Source organism: Gopherus evgoodei, chromosome 11 (genome assembly GCF_007399415.2).
Source record: "Gopherus evgoodei ecotype Sinaloan lineage chromosome 11, rGopEvg1_v1.p, whole genome shotgun sequence".
Lineage (NCBI taxonomy): Eukaryota > Metazoa > Chordata > Testudines > Testudinidae > Gopherus > Gopherus evgoodei.
The window spans coordinates 21,603,870-21,617,022 of NC_044332.1; the positions used below are offsets into that span (position 1 = coordinate 21,603,870).

General features: G+C 47.6%; 1 protein-coding gene across 1 annotated transcript in view; it reads right to left on the reverse strand.

Annotated features, from left to right (window-relative positions):
• The window catches only part of CFLAR (CASP8 and FADD like apoptosis regulator), a 39,064-nt gene extending 26,447 nt beyond the window's left edge, over positions 1–12,617 (reverse strand). Inside the window, 2 exon segments of the mRNA XM_030579853.1 lie at positions 10,265–10,305; positions 12,437–12,617. The gene's annotated coding sequence lies outside the window, so the exon portion shown is untranslated.
• Positions 12,618–13,153: the final 536 nt, after the last annotated feature.

Sequence of the window (13,153 nt, forward strand, 5' to 3'; positions counted from 1 at the left end):
GCTGCAACTGGGGTGTGAAAAAACACCCCCCTGAGCGCTGCAAGATACAGCGCTGTAAAGCGTCAGCGTAATCAGGGCAGCAGCGCTGGGAGCGCGGCTCCCAGCGCTGCACGCTACACCCGTAAGGGATGTGGTTTACATGCAGCGCTGGGAGAGCTCTCTCCCAGCGCTGCCGCTCTGACTACATGCACACTTCGCAGCGCTGTCAGGGCAGCGCTTTGAAATTCCAAATGTAGCCATACCCTAAGTCACTTAACTGCTTTTGAGAATTTTACCTATCCTTTTAAAAGCTGTTGCTGTGCTTTCCAGTCCTTTGCCACAGACTCGGAAGTCACGGCTCCACAAATGGCAAACAGATAATATATATTTCTTCCAGCCAATTTAAAGTAGATCGGAGCAACTCATCTGGGAGCAATTTTCTTCACTTGCAGACCCTTGTTAAAAACAATACATCTCTTTTGTGTAAACACCTATTACTCACATCTCATACCCGAATAAAAATAAAGGCCAATTAAACCCACAAGCCAATCCACTACAAAGAACTAATCAAGGCCTAGATGACATAAGTATTACAATGCCATTGGTTGCTGGTACTTTGGGCTTGGCTACACTCGAAACTCCAAAGCGCTGCCGCAGGAGTGCTCTCGCGGCAGCCCTTTGAAGTGTGAGTGTGGTCGCGGCGCCAGCGCTGGGAGAGAGTTCTCCCAGCACTGCAGGTACTCCACTTCCCCATGGGGATTAGCTTACAGCGCTGGGAGCCGCGCTCCCAGCGCTGGGGCATTGTTTACACTGGCGCTTTGCAGCGCTGTAACTTGCTGTGCTCAGGGGGGTGTTTTTTCACACCCCTGAGTGAGAAAGTTGCAGCGCTGTAAAGCGCCAGTGTAGCCAAGGCCTTTGTCTGTGGAAGCAGCAATGGGAAATTGGAGGAGAAAAACTATCACAGACAATGCCAAACACCTGTTGGGAGATCCAGTTACAACAAAGCTAAAACAGTGCTCCATTTTGCAGTATAGATGAAATCTAAATTATTTATAATCAAGTTCCCAATCCCCAACAAAGCCTTAGGTTCCAGGTGTGCTAAGCACTGGACTGCAACTGAAATCAATGGGAGCACTGAGTGCTCAGACCCTCTGAAACAGTGTTTCCCAAACCCAGGCGGGAAGCAGGGTTGGGGGCCACTCCACACAGTTCCCGGAAGCAGTGGCATGTCTACTCTGCAGCTCCGACGCATTGGGGAAGCCAGGTGGCTCCACTCTGCATGCTTCCCCCACCCCATGCGCCACTCCCACTGGCTGAGAATTGCAGCCAATGGGAGCTGCAGGGGTGGCGCCTGCAGATGGGGTAGCGTGCAGAGCTGCCTGGCCATGCCTCTGCATAGGAGCCAGAGAAGGGACATGCTGCTGCTTCCAGAAACCACTTGAGGTAAGCACTGCCCTGAGCCTCTCTACGCGTCCCTGCCCTGATCCCCCTCCTGCTCTCCAAACTCCTCAATCTCAGCCCAGAGCACCCTACTGCACCCCAAACCTCTCATCCCCAACCTCACACCACAGCCCGCACCCCCAGCCAGAGCCTGCACCCCTTTCCACACCCCAACCCCCTGCCCCAGCTCTGATCCCCCTCTCACCCTCTGAACCCCTTGATCCCAGCCTGGAGCAATCTCCTACACCTCAAACTCCTCATCCCCAGCACTACCCCAGAGCCCTCACCCCTTGCATTCCATTCCCCCACCCCAAACCAGAGCTCTCTCCCACACCCTGAACTCCTCATTCTTGGCCCCACCCCAGAGCCCGCCCCACCCAACCGGAGCCCTCACCTGCTCTTGCACCCCATTTCTAGTTTTGTGAGCATTCATGGCTCGCCATACAACTTCTATTCCCAGATGTGTCCCTCAGGCCAAAAAGTTTGCCCACCACTGGTCTAGGTGGATTCTGCGTTCCCTGGAGATCCCCTCTTCCCCATGCTCTGACTTTTCCTGGGCAGCAGGCAGTGGGATGGGCAGTGGGATTTGCGCAGCACCTGAAGCGAGCTAACAGATAGTCAGCAACCTCTCCTTGCCCCGCGCGTGCTCCAGAGGCACCTTCCCCACCCACCTCACTTCCCCTTGGCAGTGGATAGTGGTTTGAGGAGCTGGATCCTGGTGGCAGCACAGAGGAAGCACCTCCCAGGCACATGCAGGGCAGGGACAGTGTGCTAACTGTCCTCTTGCTAGCTCTGGCCAGTTCCTCAGTGCTGCTGCTGCTGCTGCCTGGATCCCGCTTTCCCCTGGTAGCAGGCAGAGGTGTGGGGAGCAGGATCTGGGCAGCAGCATGGAGGAAGCAGCCAGAGCCAGCGAGCCTGGTAGCCATCATGGCCCATCTCCAGAGAGAGAGAGAGTGCAGGGCTGGGAGAGGAAGCACAAGCAGGCGGGGTGGAGCTGAGTAGAGAACTTGAACTGAGAAGGGGAAGGAAGAGGGGAGCAGAGGGCTGAGAAGGGGGAGCAAGGGACTGGACGGCTGAAAAGGGGGGCAGTGCTAATAGGTCCCCAAAAAAGACAGAATGCAACTGGTAGGCTACCTTTGTAAAAAGCTTGGGAACCACTGCTCTGAACATCAGCACTCAATACTTCATGTCTTCATAAGAGCATTGTATACGTACACTACACTAGGAGTAAACATGTAGGGAAAATATACAGCCACAATATTTCCACTATGGTGCAATACCAGGAAACACTAACACTTGCCTGGAAAGCCTCTGGTATGCTTTAATATGGCCCTGCATATTGAAAGCTACAATGGAGACCATAATACTACACTTTTCCTCATCATGTCCACTATTCAGGAACTCAGAGAAATGAAACACAAGCTGTTTCATTTCTGTCTGCTGACAGTGGGGTGAGAAGATTAACCCTAGGGCTGCCTCTACCACAGTGGCACAGGTAAAAAATGGATGATCTCCTAGGCCAGTAAACAACACACAAGTCTAGAAATGCTTGTATTTCAGTGGAAGCTGCCACTTTCTCTCAACAGAATTTTCAAATGTATAGGATAATTTTTTTTATTATAACTGGTTGAAAAAATCTGAATATCCAATTTTTTTTTTTGGACAAACACAGGATTTGGGGGCAAAAATTTGCATTTTTGACCACTTCTAATTTTTACATTATATAAATGCGCGCACACACAAATATATATACCCCCCAGAAATACCTACCGTACTCATAAACAAACATACACCCACACCTAATGTTTTTTAGGGGTTGGCATAGGAGATGGGGCATCTTCAGATCTCAATGAGGGCTGAGGAATCCCCCCACCCAATACACCAGAAAGTGATTTGTACAATTCTCTATCAGGGAAAAAGGTTTATCACAGAGTTGTTTTTTTTTTCAAACCAAAACCAAAAAATTGTGGGAATTCCATAGAGGAAGGAAGAAACACAGTGATTTTATTTTTTTATGACAGAGAGCAGCCAAGGGGGTGATGGTACCAATGGTACCTGCCTCTGAAAGCCACCGTTCTTAATAGCTAAAAGTGGGATTCTCAAATGAGCCTAAGGGAATCTGGTATCCAACTCCCGTTTAATTACAAGGGGATCTGGGAATTTAGTTCCCTTTGTCTCTTTTGAAAGATCCTAGCCTACATATATTTTTAAAGCTTACTAAAAAGGTACTTCCCAACAGAGCTCAGATTTCAAACATGCAAAAGGATTATTCATATACTTCTGAGATTTGCTTTAGATGGCTTTTTACGCTATTTCTACATCATGAACTCCCACATTTACTAGAATGTCTGTCACGTGCACATCACACAAAACTGCAGATCAGTACTTCAAGCTAATTTAAATATAAAACCCGACATTTACTGCGGGAAGCGGCACGGGCCGAAGGATGTGCTGGCCACCACTTCCCGCCGTCCCCATTGGCCTGGAGCGGCTAACCACAGCCAGTGGGAGCTGTGATCAGCTGAACCTGTGGACTCAACAGGTAAACAAACCGGCCCGGTCCGCCAGAGTGCTTACCCTGGTGAGCCGCGTGCCAAAAGTTGCTGATCCCTGTTATACAATGATGCATAGTGATCTAGATCATTCGGTAAGCTGGACACAAGCAATTAACATGTGTTTTAATATGGCTAAATGTAAATGTATACATCTAGGACCAATACAGGCTATACTTACAGGATGGAGCAATGTATCCTGGGAAGCAGTGACTCTGAAAAAAAATTGCACAAACGATTTGGGGATTGTGATGGATAATCAGCGGAGCATGAACTCCCAGTGCAACACTATGGCTAGAAAGGCTAATGCAGTCCTTGGATGGATAAACAGGAGAATTTTGAATATGAGTAGAGAGGTTATTTTACCTCTGAATTTGGCTCTGGTGCAACCACTGCTGGAATACTGTGTCCAGTTCTGATGCTGACAATTAAAAAGGAATGTTGATAAATTGGAGAGAGTTCAGAGAAGAGTCACAAGAATGATTAAAGGATTAGAAAAACTGCCTTATAGTGATAGTCTAAAGGAGCTCAATCTATTCAGCTTAACAATGAGAAGGTTACAGGGGGACTTGATTACAGTCTATAAGTACCTTCCTACATGGGGAACAAATATTTGATAATGGACTTTTCAATGTAGCAGAGAAAGGTAGAACAGTCCATGGCTGGAAGCTGAAGCTAGACTAATTCAGACTGGAAACAAGGCAGACACTTAACAGTGAGAGTAATTAACCACTGGAATAACTTACCCAGGGTTGTGGTAGATTCTCCATCACTGACCATTTTAAAATCAAGACTTGATATTTTTCTAAAAAGCTCTGCTCTAGGAACTATTTTGGGGAATGTCTATGGTTTGTGTTACACAGGAAGTCAAACTAGGTGATAGCATGGACCACCAAATATTTTTCTGAGTCACTGCTTCCCAGGATAGAATCCCCCTTCCAGTCAATATGGCCTGCATTCTTTGTTCCTAAATGTATATATTTATTTACACGTAGACATATTAAAACACATATTGGAAATCTGGTTCCAAGAAAACAAACAATCCTGATCGCTTTGTATCAGCGATCTGTCCTCTTCCTTATTTAACATGCCTCTGATTTTTGTATTATCTGCAAATTTTATCAGTGATGATTTCATGTTTTCTAGGTTTATCATTGATAAAAATGTTAAAAAGCATAGGACAAAGAACCGATTCCCGCAGGACCCCACTAGGAATATACCAGCTCAATGGTGATTTACAGTTACATTTTAAGACCTATCAGTTAATCCAGGGGTGGGCAAACTTTCTGGCCTGAGGTCACATCTGGGAATAGAAATTGTATAGCAGGCCATGAATGCTCACAAAACTGGGGTTGGGGTATAGGAGGAGGTGAGGGCTCTGGTTTGGGGTGCAGGTTCCGGCGTGGGGCCAGAAATTAGGAGTTCAGTGTGCGGGAGGGGGCTTTGCGCTGGGAAGAGGGAGCGGGATGCGAGCTCTGGGATGGGGATGGGGGTAAGGAGTTTGGGGTGTAGGAGGGTGCTCCGGGCTGGGATTGAGGGGTTTGGAGAGCACAAGAGGGATCAGGGCTGGGGCAAGGGTGCGTGGAGAGGCTCAGAGGTGTAGGCTCAGGGTAGTGCTTACCTCAAGCAGCTCCTGGAAGCAGCAGCATGTCCCTTCTGCGGCTCCTATGTGGAGGCATGGCCAGGTGGCTCTGTACCCTGCCCCATGTGCAGGTGCCACCCCTGCAGCTCCTGGCCAATGGGAGCTGTGAGGGCAGTGCTTGGGGTGGGAGCAGCGTGCAGAGCGGAGAGCCCTGGCTGCCTCTATGCGTAGGAGCTGGAGGGGAATCATGCTGCTGCTTCCAGGAACCATGTGGAGCTGCTCCAAACCCTGCTCCCCAGCGAGCGCTTGAGGGCCGGATTAAAATGGCTGGAGGGCTGGATCCTGCCCACGGGCCATAGTTTGCCCACCCGAGTTAAGCTATTTAACGTGCCATGTTAATTTTATATAGTTCTAGTTTTTCAATCAAAATGTTGTGTAGTATCAAATCAAATGCCTTACAGAAGTCTATGACATCAACCCTATTACCTTTATCAATCAAATTTATAATCTCACACACAAAAAAGTTAGTTTGACAGTATCTATTTTCCATAAACCCAGGTTAATTGGCATTAATTACATTACTCTCCTTTTATTCTTTACTAATCAAGTCCCATACCAGCTGTTCTATTATCTTGCCCAAGACTGATGTCAGACTGACAGGCCTCTAGTTGCCCGAGTCATCCTGTTCACCCTTTTAAAATTCTGGTCCAACATTAGTTTTCTTCCAGTCGCCAGGAACTGCCCCAGTCTTCCCAGGATTATTTAAAATAATATGTCAGACCTGCTTATATGGCTGTGTCATCTCCCTGTACTGTCTGAGCCGCTCACTGTGTATAGAGCCTTTGAAGTCCAAGGCCATGAACTCTATTTCAGATCAGATACTGCAACTCTGGCTATGTCTTCACTACTCGCCGTATCGGCAAGTGGCAATCGATTTCTTGGGGATCGATATATCGCATCTCATCTAGATGCGATATATCGATCTCCGAACGAGCTCCTATCGATCCCGGAACTCCACCATCCCGAACGGCAGTAGCGAAGTCGACATGGGGAGCCGCGGACATCGATCCCGCGCCGTGAGGACGGTAGGTAATTCGAGCTAAGATACTTCGACTTCAGCTACATTATTCATGTAGCTGAAGTTGCGTCTCTTAGATCGATTTCCCCCCGCAGTGTAGACCAGCCCTCTATTTACTATTCAAACTCTGCCCCTCACTCTCCTGCAAGCTCCATGCATGTACATTTCTGTCACATTGGCCCTGATCCTGCAATGAGCTCTATGTGACTGGCTGATGATAGAGATGTCTGTGACTGTTTTTTCTAGTACCTGATGCTTCATCCCTGATCAGAAGGGCCCACCTGTAGGCATGAAAGGGCAGTTCAGTCTTTAGGCTCATTTAATCCGTGGCCCCCTGTGGACACTATCAACTAGCACACAGTCTGACAGTGATTTGTGATTCGTAGATTCACATAGTACATTTATACTTAAAAAAAAACGAGGAGCACTTGTGGCACCTTAGAGACTAAGGGTACATTTACACTACCCGCCGGATTGGCAGGTAGTGATCGCTATATCGGGGATCAATTTATTGCATGTAGTGTAGACATGATAAATTGATCCCCAATCGCTCTGCCATCGACTCCTGTGCTCCACCGCGGTGAGCGGCAGAAGCAGAGTCGACGGGGGAGCGGTGGCAGTTGACCCTGTGCCATGAGGATGCAAGGTTAGTCAACCTAAGATACATCGACTTCAGCTACGCTATTCTTGTAGCTGAAGTTGCGTATCTTAGGTCGATCCCTGCCCCCAGTGTAGACCAGGCCTAAGCAATTTATTTGGGCATAAACTTTCGTGGGCCAAAACCCACTTCAGCGGACGCCCAATTAAATGGGTTTTAGCCCACAAAAGCTCATGCCCAAATAATTGTGTTAGCTTCTAAGGTGCCACAAGTACTCCTGTTCTTTTTGCTGATACAAACTAACACAGCTGCCACTTTGAAACCTGTTACATTTATACTGCAATTATAAACCTGCAGCACCAAGTCTCAGAGCCCAGGTCAGCTTGGTCTCAGAGTCAGGGCTTCAACCCCAGCGTCTACACTGCAATGTTTAGCCCTGCAGAACTGAGGCCAAGTCAGCTGACCTGAGCGCTGACACTTGGTGCCACAGGTTTTTTTTAAATCACGGTATAGCTGTACTCATAGATTCCAAGGCCAGAAGGGATCGTTGTGATGATCTAGTCTGACCTCCTGTATAACATTTATATTCTTGTGCCTCTTCTCTGAGCCCTCTCCAATTTTTCAACACCTTTCTTGAATTGTGGCACAGAACTGGACACAGTATTCCAGCAGCGGTTGCACCATTGCCAAATACAGAGAACAAATAACCTCCCTACTCCTACTGAAGATTCCCGTTTATGCATCTAAGGAACATGTTAGTTCTTTTAGCCATGGCTCTGGGATCTCATGTTCAACTGATTATCCACCATGACTCCCAAATCATTTTCAGTCATTGCTTCCCAGGAGAGAGTCCACCGTCCTGTACATAGGGCCTACATTCTTTGTTCCTATATGTATACATTTACATTTAGCCTGTCCTCTTCATTATTGATCACTCCCCCAATTTGTGTGTCATCTGTTGCTTTATCAGTGATGATTTTATGTCTTCTTCCAGGTGATCAATAAAAATGTTAAATAACGTAAAACCAAGAACTGCCCCTGCGGGACCCCACTAAAAACATACCTGTTCAAGGATGATGCCCCATTTAAAATTACATTTTGAGACCTATCAGTCAGTTTTTATTCCATTTCATCATACAATTGTAGGGTGGGAAGGGACCTCAAAAGGTCAAGTCCAGCCTGCTGTGCTGAGGCAGGACCAAGTAACCTCGACCGTCCTTGACAGGCATTTGTCCAGGTATTATTAAAAACCTCCAATGATGGGGACTCTACAACTTCCCTTGGAAGCCTATTCTAAAGCTTAACTACCCTTATAGTTAGAAAGTTTTTCCTACTTATCGAACTTAAATCTCCTTTGCTGCAAATGAAGCCCATTACTCTTGTTCTACCTTCAGTGGACATAGAGAACAACTGATCACTGTCCTCTTTATAATAACCCTTAACATATGTGAAGACTTATCAGGCCCCCCCTCAAGATTAAACATGCCCAGTTTTTTCAATCTTTCCTCATAGGTCAGGTTTTCTTGTTTATGTTGCTCTCCTCTGGACTTTTTCCAATTTATCCACATCTTTCCAAAACTGTGGCACCTAGAAACAGACACAATCCTACAGCTGAGGCCTCACCAGTGCTGAGTTAAGCAGGACAATTACCTCCCATGTCTTACATCGGATATTCCTGTTAATACACGCCAGAATGATAGACTTTTTTCCAACTACTTCACATAATGTGTGCCATGTTAATTTTATATCTTTCTAGTTTTTTAATCAAGATGTCATGTGATAGCAAGTCAAACACGTTAAAGAAGTCTAAGTATTCAACTAGCAATAATCACACCTCAGATTAACTTCATTGGTTATGATATTACATCAACACTATTACCAATATCAATCAAACTTGTAATCTCAAAAAAAAAAAATACCAAGTTACTTTGACAGGATCTATATTTCATAAACCCATGGTGATTGGCATTAATTATATTACTCTCCCTTAATTAATCAAGTCCCATATCAACTGCTCCATCATCTTGCACGGGATTATGTCAGACTGACAGGCCTATAGTTACCCAGATCCTCCCATTCACCCTTTAAATATTGGCAAAACATTAGCTTTCTTCCAGTCTTCTGGAATTTCCCTGGAGTAACAACACTTTTTGAAAATCAGCATTAAAGATCCAGCAAGCTCCACAGCCAACTCTTAAAATTCTTGCATGCAAGTTATCTGGACCTGCTGATTTTAAAGTGTCTGTCTTTAGTAGCTTTTGTTTAACATCCACCCAATATAGCAGTGGAATGGAAAAAAGTGTTATATAATATGACTACATCATCAAGTGTGTTTGCCAAAGCTAGGAGATGGTTACAATAGGCATGACCTGCTGCTCCCACCCCTAAGATCATCTGCATACCGCAGCTCAATGTAAAAAGCTTGTAAAGCACATGCAACACCACATCTACTTCATTGTACTTATTAGGAAATCTGGAGTCACTTTGGATGGGATAAGTCTTACTCAGCACTGTCTGATACAGCTGTACTGCAGAATCTCCACCAAACATGGTGACACGATTATGGAAAAAACAGGGAGGGCTTCCCTCAACCTCACCCTCACCCCTCTGCATCCCAGACACAAAATTTTACAGGGAGCTCCTGCTCCTGCAGCTGTCAGGGCTGGTCCACACTATGGGGGGAAATCGATCTTAGATACGCAACTTCAGCTACGTTAATAACGTCGCTGCAGTCGAATATCTAAGATCGGATTACTAACCCGTCCTCACCGCGCGGGATCGATGTTCGCGGCTCTCCCTGTCGATTCCGCAACTCCGTTGGGGTTGATGGAGTTCCGGAATCGATATAAGCGCGCTCGGGGATTGATATATCGCGTCTAGATGAGACGCGATATATCGATCCCTGAGCAATCGATTTTAACCCGCCGATACGGCGGGTAGTCTGGACATAGCCTCAGTAATACAGAAGCAGGGGAAAGCATGATGGGTGGGTCTTGTTACTCACAACAGAGTGGAAACAAAGGGCCCTTTCCTACCTCCTTAGATAGCTTGCTTCTTCTCTCTCCATGTATTCAACCTGCGAAAGGCAATGGGGAAAGCCCCAGTGTCAGTGGGGGCGTATGACCGAAGGCAGGTGGCTTATTGTAAAGCTATTATAATTCACAGTCACACCAAAACCCACAGACCTTACAGCACAGTGGGACTCCACTGGGAGGGAGTCATGTGGTCTCGGGGGTAAAAGGGACTAGGTTCTAGTGACTCACAAGGGCACAGCTGCCCTTCTCTCTCCTCAAAGACGGGAAGAAGCATGGCCCAAAGGGGATGATAGGATCAGCAGTTAAATACAAGTCTCTGCCTTTTGGGCTACAACACTAACAGGGAGATTCAAAGTTTGGCCCTAGGTGCCTTTGTGAGAAACCACCATGCTAAGTAAGGTAAGGACACATTTTCTATCCAAATTCTGGCCTGACTTTTGTCCACGTGGGTTACACACTAACCTAGACTCTCTAGGGAAAATTAAAAGATTAAAAAGTTTATTTACCTGTCAGGCCATAACATTCCTGTTCCTTGAACAAACAGGAAGAGCCACACTCAAATCAAACACCAATGAAAATCCAGTACATTCATTTGCTTTTATGAGGCTGTTTCACTCTCACCATAGAATTAATTAATCCCTGATCCTCCAGGTTACTCCCCACACTCCAGACCCGAGTCCATGCAGAGCTAAGTGTAAAATCAGGACTTAATGTAGTTTATAAAACTACCACAACAACTTCTGAACCCAGGAAACAGTGAGACACCAGTGACTTACCCACAAAGACCTGTATTTCTGGTTGCATCTAACAGCTGCTGTAGTGTACCATCCAACCCCAAGCCATTTAACTACTGTCTCTAATCCTGCGTTATTACAACTGTGCCCCAGTGAACTCTGTTTTTCTGCATGTGACCCGACAGCAGAGTCTGCACTACGTATGTGCAGCATGTGTTCTCAGTGTTTATTACCAGAAGGTCACCTCTCAGACCTTAGATTGGGGAACTGAAAAGTTTTTCAAGAGAAGACAAACAGCGTGGGAAACAATGGTATTTTAAAGGTAGGATAAATGTTGTGCTTGACAGATTTGACAGTGTTCCTTGAATATAACGTATAGAGAGTTGTTTCATAACCACAATGGCCATCGCCAAACCAGCAAAAATGGGACCCATGATTCATCATCAGTGTAGCTCCCATTTGGAAAAACGTCTTAGTTCCACAACATAAGATCTGCTGTATGATTCTACAGGCATATAACTTGGATTTCTTCACCATACCAGCCACATGCTGCAAGGATATTGTGCAACCTCTCTGCTGTTATTGTGTAAGCAGCAGAAGCAGGGCTAGGGACCACTATTGCAAAACCTCTCTGTGAGGCCACAGACACTTGACTCTATCCCATTATGCTTGTTGCTTTTCCAAGTTTTGTTAAATACGTTTTTAAACTTTCTTTGCACTAGGAAGAGGGTCTAAGGTTTGAGACTTTGGGGAAAAAATCCATAAGCATTTGATAACCTTCTACATTGTTCTTTATGAATAGAAACTCTTAAGCCTTGGTGCTGCTTACAATTTGCTCTAGTTTAGTTTAATTGCGGCAGTGCAGACCCTTGCTTGGGCACTCTTAGCTCAGTTTCCGTTCAGAGTAACCAGCTCCTAATCAATTTTAAACTCAGCTGAAATAGGCTGCTTTTAAAGTTTAGGAGACTTCACCCAGCCTCGTGCACTAGTTTTAAATCGGGTTTAAATGACCCCTGACATTAAACCAGAGCATTAACACGAGTTAGCCAGGGCATTTGGCTGAGGGTATTGTTCACAGCGCCTTGTGAATCCCCCCTGCCCCAAACAACCAGCCGGGGGGGCCGGGCGTTCGCGGCCGTGCCAGCGGGAATCCAAAATCCGAAATCTCCCTCCCTAGCCGGACCTGAGGCAGCTCCACCCCAGCCAGCTGCGCAGCAGGTCTGCTTCCTTCCCAGCCCTTTGTTCAGCTCCCAGGCCGGGAGCGACTGAGCCCAGCCAGGCCACCCAGCGTGCAGGGCCCAGGCGGAGAGAGCAGGGAGCTGCCCCCGCCGCGGCCGCGCTCCCCTCTAGGCGCCAGGTCAGGGCGCAGGACCCCGCGGGCGGCGGCGGCCTGGGGGTGCCGCGGGGGGACCGAGGGGGCAGGCTGGAGGCTACGCACCTGACCGCTCACGGGGGTCCCGGGGCTCCAGCAGCGGAGGAGACTCGAAGGCGAAAGCGAAAGCGGCTGGTCCGCGGCGCAGCCCCGGCGGCGGCTGGAGGCGAAGCCCGCGGCGGGGCCCGGCGGAGAGGGGAGCAGGAGGCGCAGCAGTTTCCTGTGCAGCCTGGTGGTGGAACCCGGCCAGGCCAGGGCGGAGCCGCGGCTGCGTTCGCCGCCCCAGCGGGTGGATCGCTACCAGGCCGCCCAGCCCCGCGGGCCGGTGCCCTGCCCAAGCCCACAGCTGAGAGCGGCGTGTCATTGTCCCCTCCCTGTGAAGCGCCACGCAGGACGGCGGGCCCTAGCCCTGGGGAAACAGTCACCCCGCGTCCCGCTCTGCCTTGGTGCCTTCGCTGGGGAGTGGCAATTTGGGAGAAATTCAGGCACGTCCATGATTTTCCTACCTCTTATAATGCAATAGCTTCACATACTAATGCAATAACGTACATCGCGCTTCTTACCGGCTGTTTTAGCTCGTTTTACAATGTGGGGAGCGTTATAAATATTAGTATCTCCCACTGGGGCAGATAATGGGGGATAATAATGTATAACTCTCCCCACATTTTACAGTTTGGGAATCGGGCAGCATCCTGTGGGACGGAAGTGACTCATGCTTCAAACATTGGAATGTGGCTTAAGCACCATTAATCCTGCAAACGTTCATGTAGCTTTAAAGCCAAA